This window comes from Gymnoscopelus braueri (assembly GCF_963280865.1).
Source record: "Gymnoscopelus braueri genome assembly, chromosome: 1".
NCBI lineage: Eukaryota > Metazoa > Chordata > Actinopteri > Myctophiformes > Myctophidae > Gymnoscopelus > Gymnoscopelus braueri.
The window spans coordinates 48125620-48139321 of NC_137603.1; the positions used below are offsets into that span (position 1 = coordinate 48125620).

At 40.7% G+C, this 13702-nt stretch overlaps 1 protein-coding gene and 1 long non-coding RNA gene across 3 annotated transcripts in view; both read left to right on the forward strand.

Annotated features, from left to right (window-relative positions):
• Positions 1-1909: 1909 nt before the first annotated feature.
• On the forward strand, positions 1910-9799 carry LOC308092178. Of its 2 annotated transcripts, none has more exons than XR_013933777.1 (6): positions 1910-2194; positions 4992-5070; positions 5492-5696; positions 6263-6397; positions 6589-6663; positions 9706-9799. It is a non-coding gene; the product is annotated as an uncharacterized lncRNA (long non-coding RNA). The 2 variants fall into 2 exon arrangements; XR_013933778.1 differs by lacking the exon at positions 1910-2194 and adding an exon at positions 4103-4215.
• Positions 9800-13206: 3407 nt separating this feature from the next.
• The window catches only part of LOC308092147 (cilia- and flagella-associated protein 263-like), an 89606-nt gene continuing 89110 nt past the window's right edge, over positions 13207-13702 (forward strand). The window contains exon 1 of the mRNA XM_080438000.1: positions 13207-13318. The gene's annotated coding sequence lies outside the window, so the exon portion shown is untranslated. The remainder of the gene's footprint in view (positions 13319-13702) is intronic.

The following is a 13702-nucleotide window of genomic DNA, read 5'->3' on the forward strand; positions in this document are numbered from 1 at the left end:
TTCTTGTCATTTCTATTAGGAGGACTGAAGGATGCAGAGAGGAGGCTCTCCAAGTGGTTCACCGGGGCTCGTGATAGAGGTGGAAACAAAGTTTGAGCTCAAGAGACAGCTTCCACCTCAGAGACAGCTTCCACAACTGGATGATGCACCACCCCAGTAGACAATGTCTCTGTCTCTCTTTCTCTCCCCTTAGCAGCACAATGCTTGGGGATACTGGGGATTTAAACAGAAAGGCTCAAGAGACACCCAGGCACACAGAGGGCCCAAATTAATCTGCAACATGAAACTGGATCTCAGAATCCCTCTGCCCTGTTACATGGACAATGGAAGTTTTTGATGCACCTCTTATACACTATTTATTTATTTTTTGGACCATTTTTATTCTTATACTTTGTTCTGTTAATAGTCTCCAATAGTGTGGAGCATTGTCGGAATATTATTTTGCATTTTTGTGATTTTATGTATATACTGTATGTACACTTGCACATTTGACGTGTGTGCCATCTCTCTTTATTGTCATTGTATTTTCATTATCTTGTAATATTGTTTTTAATAAATTTGTCAAAATATATATTGTCTATTTTCAAAACTGAAGACGTGTAAAATCTTATACCCAATTTTTACTTTAGGTGTGCTTACAAGAATTAACACGGTTCATGTTTGCTGCTTAATCTATTTTATTTATATTTAAATCTTATTAGGACCCACATTGGAAATCAAAGGAACCATTGCACAAACAAACTCAGTTAGGACCCACCTTGGTCCCATATAGACTTGCCTAGTTGGGGCCCACCTGGGGCCCAGGTAGAACCCACCTAAAGCCCACATGGGCATCCCAGTTGGGACCCACCTCGGTCCCATATAGACTTGCCTAGTTGGGGCCCGCGTGGGGCCCAGGTAGAACCCACCTAAAGCCCACATGGGGCCCATGTGGGGCCCAGGTAGTACCCACCTAAAGCCCACATGGGCATCCCAGATGGGACCCAAGTGGATCCCGCTGACATGCCGACATGGGGCCCATATGGTTTAGCCCACCTTGAAACCATATGGGACCCACCTAGGGCCCCGGTGGAACCCACCTAAAGCCCACCTACATCCCAGTTTGGACCCACCTTGGTCCCATATAGACTTGCCTAGTTGGGGCCCACGTGGGGCCCAGGTAGAACCCACCTAAAGCCCACATGGGCATCCCAGTTGGGACCCACCTCGGTCCCATATAGACATGCCTAGTTGGGGCCCATGTGGGGCCCAGGTAGTACCCACCAAAAGCCCACATGGGGCCCATGTGGGGCCCAGGTAGTACCCACCTAAAGCCCACATGGGGCCCAGGTAGAACCCACCTAAAGCCCACATGGGGCCCATGTGGGGCCCAGGTAGTACCCACCTAAAGCCCACATGGGGCCCATGTGGGGCCCAGGTAGTACCCACCTAAAGCCCAAATGGGGCCCACGTGGGGCCCAGGTAGAACCCACCTAAAGCCCACATGGGGCCCATGTGGGGCCCAGGTAGTACCCACGTAAGGCCCACATGGGCATCCCAGATGGGACCCAAGTGGATCCCGCTGACATGCCGACATGGGGCCCATATGGTTTAGCCCACCTTGAGCCCATATGGGACCCACGTGGGCGTGCTGGCTGGCTGTTTCTGGCGAAAATGTAACTAATTCGGCGGAAGTAACATTAGCGTTTTCTCACCGTCAGTTGATGCTTCATATCCATAAGAGTCAACACGCCGGGGTCATTTGTTTATTTTTGGAACACAGTTCTTATTTGACGCGATATTAAATACGTCTATGGGATTCAGAACGGGGGTGGAAAACTGCGAACCAGGTAGACAAACAAAGGATGTGTAAATGACGTCAGACTTCGGCGGTCTATAGCATAGAGTTAGCGAGTAGTAAGTAGCCTAAAACCCTATGGGAACGTATCCACGTGGAGCTCTTGCTCCGGGCTCCCGTCTGTAGAAGAATTTTGAGACTGGACAAAGATAAAGAGAGGTTGGACAGACAACAGATGCCAGGATGTAGTCCTGGTGAGCCGCTCGATGGACATGGAGACCTCCAGCTCAGAGACCTTGTGGTTCCATTGGTTTTAGCGTAGCGTAGAGACAGCACATTTCCAACCCGGATCAAATAAGTAGGATTGGATCTTAGAGCCTACGAAGAACAGAACCCGATGCAGTTGTATAGTCTCTGGTAAGTCTAGTCTCTTAGTATAAATGTAGTGTCCTGGCTGTAGCCAGTAGATCTACATATATCTATGTAGATATATTATAACTATTCCTGTAGCCTAGCAGCTAAAGTATGTTTAGCCATGGTTCACATGACGCTCGACTGTCATGTTTCAGGGCTAAAGTATGTCCACTCCACGCTGTTCTTCTCATTTGTCAACCAATGGTTGTTTTGTTGCTTGGTGGTGCTGGCTGGGCACTTTTGGAAATGAGCGCTGCTCTTTTGATCTGTGTCTATCAGACTGACAACACAAATTGCTGTATGGTAAGCTTATCCTCTTTGTCTGTCTCAAGTCTTTATTTATTATCTTTTAATCCACCATTGTCATGTTATGAGTCATATAAGCTCATAAGTAACATCACGTTGTGACATGACAAGTTTTGATTGCCGAGATCGGCTTGCTCTGGTCCAATGCTATGGACCAGAGATAGAGATTGGCTATTTTCGTTATTCTTGAACATTTTTTTAAAATGTGTTGTGACAGTCACAACACCTATAGAGCATCATAACAAAGCAGTCTTTGTTATGATGCTCTAGTCTAGGCTGTGTTGTGTTGTAGTGTAGTAGTGTAGTGTAGTTTGTTTTATGATGTGTAGTTATGTTGTGTTCTATATATACTTGTTAATTTAATCCTAATGTAATGTTGTTTACAGAGCATGGTACAGAGGCCACGCTCAATAAGTCCAAAGTAGACTTGTCATCCAAATCCCTGAAGGACTTGGACAGGAGAGGTATTAATATGAGTAGCTGTACAATCTGTGTGATGCTTTCAACCTCAGACATGCTATATCATTGTTGTTGTTGCCTTCTTGTGTTGTGTTGTATTGTGTTTTGTTTGCTAACTGCTTTGTTTGTATGCCTGTATGAGATGTCTGTCTGTCTGTCTGTCTGCTTCTGAATGACAAGAAAACAATTTGACTATCATATTCTATGAACAATCACTCTTTGTCTGCAGATCCTTAGTTAGGGAGGAAAAAGTTTTGAGAGGAAAAAATAAACACCCATCAAAAATAAAGATAATTGTGAGCAGTATCATTATGCAGACCTTATTGCTGATAAGTTACTTTTGAAAATGTGATTATAAAACTTGAAATACATTCTACAGAGAGGGATGTTGTAAAGATTATAATCAGCACATTTTGAATAACAGTCTACTTTGTTAATGTGGTAGCTACGTTTCCACTTACATGTTGGTACCTAATTGTCTAATTGCATGATGTTGAAATGTGAACCTTCTGATCAATCAATCTGGTGTCTGACTTATTTGAACCAAATAACTGATCTGGTTTCAATTTGAGTGGAATTTCTGAATGGAAGGAAACACCTTTAAAATGATGAAGAGGATACTAACATCCATAAGGGTCTAACAGTAGGCAGGACATCTCTTGTTAATTGTAAGAGGACCTCAACGGAAATAAGTCTCAGGACTTTCTTGTGTTATCCTCGAACTGCGGTGACCATGTGGTTTTGGCTTTTCAAATAAATCAAATCAAAAAAATACTTCGTTGATCCTTTTTCCCCTTCTGCACCAAATCTCTTAGCAGAAAATAGCCGATCTACAAGCTCACAACACGTTGCAATGCGAGGTGTTATGAGCTTGCAGATTGGCTATTTTCGCTGAATGTCAACCGTTTGTTTGCCAATTACAAGAATAAGGACGCTATGGGGTTCATGTGGTTAATTAGGAGTTACAGGAAACATTCAACATGTTGTTCTATGTTGTCTTAATCAACATGCATTTCTAATTCCTAATCTTTCTATTCATTTGGAGATGTGATGGACAAAATAAGGTAAGGTGTCTCTGCAGTGTCACACATCTCATGTTTTCCATATTTCAAATTCAGATGACTATAAGATGGTATCTGTGCTGTAGCTGACATCAGTAAGGCTTTACTGACCAAGTGGAAGCGTGTGGAGACATTCTTCTAGTCCACGGTGAAGAGCAGTCAGCAGAAGATGGATTAGTGATGGAAGACACAGCAGAGGTACAGGTTCTATACCAGCGGCTATAGTTGATGTTAGTGAGCCTGCCTAGCCTGCCTCCGGAGGTCCTACCTAGGCGGACAATATAGACATATTGGCTGTGTGGAGTAGAAGAAGGTGCTACAGTAAATGTACTCTTAGGTCTTCATGAATTGTCTAACCTTGTTATATGGCTATAGAGTGTTAATAACTGCACACATTGGTTTCAAATTGGGATTCCTTTTGCCTGATTGCATTTCTGCATGTGTCAAACATTGATACAACATTTATATACTCTGTAGTTGGTCATATTTTGCTTTGATTATTTCAAGGAAGGAAGTCTTAAATATGAAGCCACCAGAGGTAGTGTTTTATTAAATGAATTAACCACTTGAACCATTCCTATTCTGGAGTTAACATTTAGCAGAAAATAACAGATATACAAGCTCACAACCCAATGCGATGCGTTGTGAGCTTGTAGATCGGCAATTTTTGGTAAAGATATTTAGTGTAGTCCATAAGAATACGGTCAACTAAGTATGGTGGTTCAAAAACATTCACCCACAGTTAAATTCTCAGACTTGGTTGTCCTTCTGCTCACATATATTAGTCTGTGTTTACTACAGTTCTTTTCCCAGATCCTTGTTGTATACCCTTATATTATTTAGTATAAGTAAGTACTTACTTACTTATTTAGAATACTAAATTACTCCGTCAACCACAAATGTGTAAAAACGTTTAAGGGCAAACACTTTTGTGACTCTGTTTTACCCTATTTTCTTTTACATTTTGGATGCAGCTGAGCTCCTTCCAACAGCAGGAGGAGATGGAGAGACTGCACAAGGCCATGGGTGAGGACCTTTTTACTACTGTCTATGGTGAGGACACACACACACACACACACACACACACACACACACACACACACACACACACACACACACACACACACACACACACACACACACACACACACACACACACACACACACACACACACACACACACACACACACTCTCAAATGTTTTCAGTACTACTTTCTTCCAGTACCCATGCAGTCACATCTAACGACATGTCTTAAGCCCTACCGTATGTACCTAGCCGAACTACAAGCTCACAACAAAGTTACTTCGGGATATGTTTTGAACTTGTAGATTCACTATTTTGGAAATTCGCTTTTAGAAGTTATTTAGAACTTTGCCCTAAACAGGAATGGCAGGGTTAATGTGGTTTTAAAAGGATGGGCTAAACGTACACGCATTTTAATGTAAACAGTGCGTTTGTGTTGGGTGTGTTAGCATCCGTCCAGAGGTGAGCGAGGAGACTCTGTGCAGCACCAAGGACGTGCAGAAGCAAGCGGAGGAGAAGTACAAGGTGCTGGAGAACAAGATGAAGAACGCAGAGACTGAGAGAGAGAAGGAGCTCAAAGCTTCTCAGCAGAAACTCAACGCGGCCAAGGCCAAAGCTGATGCTTTCAATAAGAAGCTCAAGGAGAAACAACAGGTATGCATATTTCTGGTGTCTTCATGTTGCCTGCCATGTCATAAAGTTAAGTTAAAAGGTGTTATAGGACTGACTGTTTCTAGGTAGTTTGCATTTAGCAGCAAAAATAAGCACTAAGCACTCATAGAAAACAGTTTTTATTTATTTATTTGGTATTAGTAAATACAAATATAGATTTGCAGTGATAATAACACATGTCATAGAGGTGTTGCACAGATTTTAATACAGGTGGGTCTTGAGATTTTGACTTGCACTTTGGTCTGCCATGGGCACAAAAGGTTTGGAAACCACTGGTCTAAAGCATAATGCCATTTCTGTACATAGTTTGCTGTATGTTGAAGAATGATAAACATTGGAGTAAAGCAGACCTATATTTTGGGGTAAACAATTACAAATACCATATTTTCCATATCAAAATCTACAGTATATGCGATATGACCCTAATTTCTATCTTTGGGGCAAGCAACCTGCTTTTAAGAGTGGACAGGCCACAGTGCCACGTCTTACCCGTCTTCTATCATCTCATCCTGTCTTCTGTCCATGTGTGGGCACATCCATGCATATAGGGTGGCCCTGGAGTTGGAGGAAATGCGAAGAGAGCAAGCTGGTTATGAGATCAACAGATCCAGGCAGTGGATGACATCATGAAAGCCATCCAGGAATAGATAGCTAGTATGTCTACCACAGTGGCCCAGAACAAGGTAAAGTATATAGTTTAGTAGTTGGGTGAGGGAATGAAGAGTTTGACTGTGACAGATGCAGTTTCTGTATGTTTTAGTGTGTTTATGTGTCGTCCACTAAGATAAACCTTGTAGTAAATATGAATTATAACAACTGAAAATGTCCTGTTTTCCACAAATCCCATTTCACTGTTCAGTCCTTTACTCCATAGGAGGCTTTGTGTAATGCTCAGGAGGAAATAGCCCAGCAGAAGGAGGTGATCATGACTTAGGACAAATAAATTAAGGTAGAAACAACCTTTTGTTCATTTTTACAGCATTTCTGAAGTCCAAGCCATCAAGGTTGTTCTACAATAACAGTACTTTCTGTCAACAAGAGGGCTATGAACATGCTGAGAGAAACGTGTGTTTGTGTGTTTGTGTGTTTGTGTGTCTGTGTGTGTGTGTGTGTGTGTGTGTGTGTGTGTGTGTGTGTGTGTGTGTGTGTGTGTGTGTGTGTGTGTGTGTGTGTGTGTGTGTGTGTGTGTGTGTGTGTGTACTTGGACCAAATGTCCCCACAAGTATTGTCAAATTTGAGAAATAGACATTGTGAGGACCATTTTCTCTCCAGCTCTTTAGTAAGCAGAACATTCTTTTTCAGCTCTTACACCAGTTTGATCCAGTCAGGAGAGAGAAACCATTCATTTGTTTTATCACCTACAATTTCACAAGTTCACATGTATGAAATATATCCCCTGACTGCATGAAATTGGTATCCCGACCTGCAAATCTATTTTCTATTCACTAACCAGATGCAGCACCTGCTTGTGGAGAAACACCAGTCTGTGTTAATGGTTGATGTTGGTGTTCATTACCTGACTTCAGAGCAGTGGTTCTCAAAGTGGTGCCCCAGGTGTCCTTGAATAGGTTCCAGGGGTTCCCCAGGAAATTGTGTTAATATAGCAAAATCAGTATCACCACTTTAACCCTATTTTATACTCTGGCCATTCATACACACAGCAGATGGACAGGTACATTATTATTTATTCCCTGGGCTTGAGTGATTGGTGGACCCCCCCCACACACGCTAGGCAGCTACAACTACTCGACCCAGAACATATTTGTTATTAAAATGTATCTTTAATCTGTTATTACTACCCTGCTTCCATTATGTTTTTATCACCAGTCAATCAAAAGGTAACATTTCAAATATCTGGCTGGTTTTCACTGCGTTCAAAACATTTTCTTTGTATCTCGCTCTCTCTCTTGTCGCTGAGCAAGACTCTTAATTTTTTTGGGGCGGCCATAGCTGAGTGGTTAGTGAGCCCGCCTAGGGAGCCAGAGGCCCTGGTTGCCCCAGGTATGATTCCAGGCCACGCCAGCATATGTGTCGATGAAATGAAATTTGTCCTTGAGCAAGACTCTTAACCCCTAATTGCTCACAGGCCCTCATTGGAAACAAGCCCGCAAGGACTTTCATGAACGTCCTGTTAAAAGGAATTATCCTTATCCTTATCCTCTCCTCTCTGTCATTACTGTCCATGGTACTTATCTCATTGCTGTCCATGGTACTTATCAGTAATTAATCCAGCAAATGGGTGTATGCAGCAAAATATAACACCGTTTTTTTCCTAGGCTAGAGTCACTCACACATGAACAGAGGGAGTTATTTGTGAAAAAGTCTGGAGTCAGGAGTCTGAAGTTACAGTACAAGAGGGACTACTTTTACTTGATGACGTCTTAACACCTCTGCAATAATTTATACACATATTTGTTTCCAGGAGACAAATTGGCATCTGATAATAAGATAACTGATATTGTAATGTTGTAAAAATATGAATGTGAATGTTAACACTTTGACCGCCAGAGGTTAATCTCATAATGTACTCACCAGTGCCAACGTTTTATTGTTTTTTGTTTTTTTCACGTCGCCATAGACCTCGTTAAAATCCTTAAGATTGAGCTGTGCACTGTTTGTATACATCGCGGAGATCTCCCTGCGTCTACCAGTGAAAACCACGTGTCAAACAGAGCCGCCATGTTGTAGTTAGAACGGTTTATGTTAAACAGTGATCAGCGAGGAGAAAAACTACAATCGAAGAAAATGGCGTTTCAGTGTGCGCTTTAGAATGGAGGCCGACGGGATCGGCAAAACGTGATCCCGAATAATTCCGTTTCCGGTGGTGTTACAATGAAATGTGCCGTATAGAAAATTGAAAAGTTTTTTTTTTCGAAAAAAAAGGAAAAAGCACCACAGCCTGTAGGCTACGGGATCGGCGCTTTACGGTTGGATTTATCGGCCCGTAGGCTACGGGCCTGGCGGTGGTAGTGTTAAATGCCTACAGTAATCATTCATAGTTTAAAAAAATATGTCTACGTCTGAACCTCAATTATTAAATAATATGTGTGGTGTGGGAGAAAAAGCTTGTAATTAAATAATGAGTGTTAAGGGTTTGATTTAATTTGTTTCACGATACTACATGCAACAAATTATATGAAGCCCAGGCATTATTTAACTGAAATGGTTAAACTCAAGTTAACTGATGTATTGATTTGTGTCTTATGTATGAGTGAGCAGACGCATGCGATTATATGGGCACATTTCCTATTATGATGACTCAATCAGGCAATTCGGTACACGTCCCCTTCTTGAGATTCCTTTTCTGTGGAATTCTTTGTATTTTTTACTTTTGAATAGGCCTACTTACTGACCGTATGAAGTATTTTTAAAAGCAAGTACTTCAGTACTTAAACTCAAGCACAAATTTGACTGACCAACTTTCCCTTGTAGTTTAGTAATATTTGACTAGGAATATTCTTTGAATGAAGTACTTGGGTTGAATAATTTGTCCAACGTCCACCACTGGTCACACTGCAATGTTATGACACTTGAGGAAGCAAGTTGACAAGCTGAGACTGCCAACGGCTGTGGAATTTCAATTTCACATAATACAATATTTTAGCTTGTGCTTGCATAGTTTGATGACTGAGGCAACTACACTACATACTGCGCAAGACGCCACTCGCGTTTGTGGGTAAATATAATCCTGGTGGACTTTAATTTGGGACCCTGAGTGATTCACAACCTTCATCCAATCTAAACTATATATATGTATATTTTATTCTTACTTACAGTAGTTAACCTGTAATTAAACTAAACTAAGTGGTAATCCCTACTTTAGGCTTTAGAGGGCTGGAAAATGTCACATTGAAGCCATCATGAGAGATTCTCATGAGGGCATGTTGTCATTGACAGAATAGTCGCAGCTCTTGAGACAAAACCAGGGTGAAATGAATTAACTATTTCCTCCATTTATCTCCTCTTTCCTCATGTTTTTTTCCCCCTTCAGAGAGCAAATGTGGGGTCGAGACCAAAACCATTGCGGCAGACTTCAGTGCGGTAGATATCTACTCCAACATTGCAGGGTGTAAGCATCATTGTTGGGCAAGTTACTCTGGAAGTGTAATAAGTTACTTGTTATACAATATTACTATATTACTTTTGCTATATAATAAGTAATGCAGAGCTACTTAGTAATCGAGATAATAAGTAATATAATTACTGTTTTGACAGATAACCTCAGGTTAAAACAGAGTCGGTAGTTGATCAAATGGAGGTAAAGTATCTGTCCTGTAGGTTATCCAACACATAGTGAGCTTGTAGATCGGCTATTTTCGCCATTTGACGTACCGTTCAAGAACCTGTCGCAACTGCAGCTGCAGGTTCATTTTAGAAAATTCCACTGGATGTTGTATTTATTATTGGCTGCAGTCTGTACAAGGTCTGACATCTCACAGTGGATGAGCGCTGCGTTATTTTTACAAGCTGCATTATTGTGACTGGGTGAATGTAATACACATTGTACATTGTAAAGCACTTTGGATGAAGCTGCTATATAAATGCACCATTTACCATTCACCAGCTGAACCAGTAGGATACAGTAACAGTGACACATAAATGTGTGGGGAGGATTAAATGGCATGACTATTAAATTGGGAGAGAAACAGATTCAAATAATTGGCTGCTCTAAAGGAATAAACTTGATGTCAATCGCTATCTAAAGGCCAAAGCAACTAGTCGTAAACGTCTTGCAACAAAACAGTTTTAATTGTACATGCTATCAACCTAGCATGTACAGTACTGGGGAAAAGAAGAAAACGTGTGAAAATAGCAGATATACAAGCTCACAACGTTGTCAGCTTGTAGATCTGATACCTTTGAAACTTCTATGGCACATTTAGAAAGGTTTGTCATGGAAAGATGTAAACAGACTAATTATTGTTACGTTAAAAATATCTGTCTATGTTTGTCTGGGGAAAAGATGACTTATTCAGGGAAAACGGGTGATAAAAAGTGAGTCTTCTTATTAGCTACTTAGAAAGCCTAGTTTTGTAAACGAGTAACTGTAGGATTAGGAGGAGTAACTGAAGATGATTAACAGGTATGTCTGCTATGTACAGGATGTGAAGATTATTGACAGGCCTGTCTGCTATGTACAGGTTATGAAGATCATTGACAGGTCTGTCAGGATATGGGATTAACATGCATTTTGTTATGTGGTCTGTACCATTTGAGTAAAGATGGATGTTGGGAATTAACCACCTAGACGCCCAACTTTTGTAGTTGCTACAAATTCTAAAGTTACAATCCAAGTTGAACTTGCTTCAACTGCAGCTACAAAACGACCAAGTGTTGTTTAAGAATTTCCATTAACCTTCTCTCTTCACACAATTCCTGCTTGTAATGGGGGGAAACGAATTCAATGGTTAATGACAGTACGTACATTGATGTAACATCACTTTTGTGTGTTTTTCTTTTTTGTCAAAACGTAAATGTCACAGTACGTTTGGAGAACCAGTCAGATTGAAGAAGGTGCACTCTGTTTCACCGACGGAGGCGTGCCGCCTGAAGGTGATTTGAGCCACGGGAGGCTCAAGCCACCTTACACACACACACACACACTCACCTAATCCTAAACAAGCTCTATCCTTTTGTTTCTACACACTGGTTAAACATTAATTACTGGCTAATATGTATTTTAGACCCAGCAGGCATGTTGTGTATGTACACTATAGTACAGTATGTGGGTTGTGTGCATAACAAGCAATCAAAAGTAGAAGTGGTCAAAAAGTAATCCTAGAACTCTTATTATTAGTCATGTCAAATTGTCAATAGTACCAGTACTCCATTATAGTTAGCCTGGTAAACCCTCCCTCCGGAAATGAGATTTCCGGAGGGAGGGTTTACCAGGCTACATTATAGTAGGGATGGATATTCTTTATTTTGAGCAAAAAGCATAATTGCAACAAATGGGGCAAAACATCTTTACTTCTTTTAAACAACATGGTTATAATCAAATAAAAGTGTCCCATATGACATGCTTTAAACTCCAAATATTTCACATTAAACTTGTTTATATACACAATAGGGTGTATACAAGTATACACACTATTGTTAGACTACACTATTGATAGTACAGTGAATGATTTCAATATCACTTGAGGTGTTTTTTTTTTCTTCTCGTGCATATGTCAGTAATGATGATCTACTCTGCATCTGCTCAACTAGACCTACTGTATCATCATTGATATGAGCTCTACTATGTACTGCATATAAAGCTTGTCATTCATCTCTGCTGTGCAGGCCATTGATACATATGCTTCTCAAATATGTTTTCATCTAATGTCCTGTCTGTCCTGACATACTGTAAAACCATACATCTGTCTTAGTGCACTGTACTTGATATGAGTTCTGGTTAAATGCTGAAATACTGACCCTGAACTTTGGTAGAACCTTGTAGTTACCTGGCATAAGCCCACATAGTCCATCTTTATCTGCTGCTTCTGTTGTTCATGTGTTCCATGACCATGAGCAGTATAGGAAGGTAGCAAAGTAGATTTACTCAAGTACTGTACTGTGCTTTGTATTGGTATAGAAATAACCAGAAATATCACTGTCAAAGGAGGGATGTGAAGGTGGAGGTAATACTTTATTCAGGATATTAAGCAATTCAATCCTATTTACTTAGTTGACCCGGCCAACAACAGCAACAAGTTGTAAGCTTGTAGATCAGCTATTTTCGGCCAAGAGACTTGGTGTAAAAACAGTAATAATCATTTGATAATCACAAAGTAATGTTAAAGAGTCAGTCAATAATTTGCATGTGCTATGAACTTATTTATGACTGGTATATATCCTTTTAAAATACGTTTATTTATTAAGAAAAATGTATTTACATAGCAACTTCATCAGAGTTGTTTCAGTTAAGTTATTGTTCATCAATGTGCGTGTTTGATCCTAAACAGATGAGAAGGGAGAGACTACCATATTGCAAAAATATTAAGTCTGTAAAGAATGCATTATTTTATACTGCATCCTTTTTATATACACTTAAAAAATCATACTTTTTGGGAACCCTAGGACTCTCCACTTTAGTGTGTGACTGTTGTTTTTATTGAATGACATACATGAGCATTTCTCATATTTTCATTCACAGTTAACGTGGATATTTGTGCTGCTGCTGCCTTTGGTGTCAGTGTAATCATCATGGTTGGATAAGATTCACCGTGAGAACAAGATGGGATCTAACTGCAAGGCTTCCATACCTACCTGGACATGTTGTTTACAACAGCAGGTTTCATTTATGAAATAAGGTTCCAGTTTTCACACAACCTGAAAGTTGCTCTAACCGCAGTGTTCAAATCATGGCCATTTAGCTGACTGCACTAGTGTGTTGTTGTCTCTGGTTCATTTATTTATATGTATGGGGGGGGGGGGGGGGGGGGGGGGTGTGTGTGTGTGTGTGTGTGTGTGTGTGTGTGTGTGTGTGTGTGTGTGTGTGTGAGAAAAAGCAAAAGAAGCTGCAGAGCGAAACGCGTGAATCTCAGCAGCTGAGTAACGACATCGCCAACAGGAATGATCTGCTGTTGAAGATTGAGGCAGAGACCACCCAGGTCCAAGAGGTCTGTCTCTCTCACACACACACACACACTAACCACTTATACCCTCCATACAATGTCCTATCCTGGGCCCTCTCCTTTTTCCCCTCCTCACCAAATTTCTATAGCGAAAATAGCAGATCTACAAGCTCACAATGTGATGTTTTTGCTATGTTTTAGTTTTTTCAAACTATGTTATTGTTTAATACTACTACGGAGTCTGCCAATAACATCATGAGGATGTTATATATTGTTAGAATCTGCTTTGTTTGCGTTCATTTACGTGCTAAAATAGTGACTAGTGAGAGTTGTTTCACCATGTGAGTTGATGAGGAGCATTCTTTTAATCATCATTTCTAATCAATGGAGCAACATTGTTTTATAATCTTTCCCACCTTTGGAGTTACA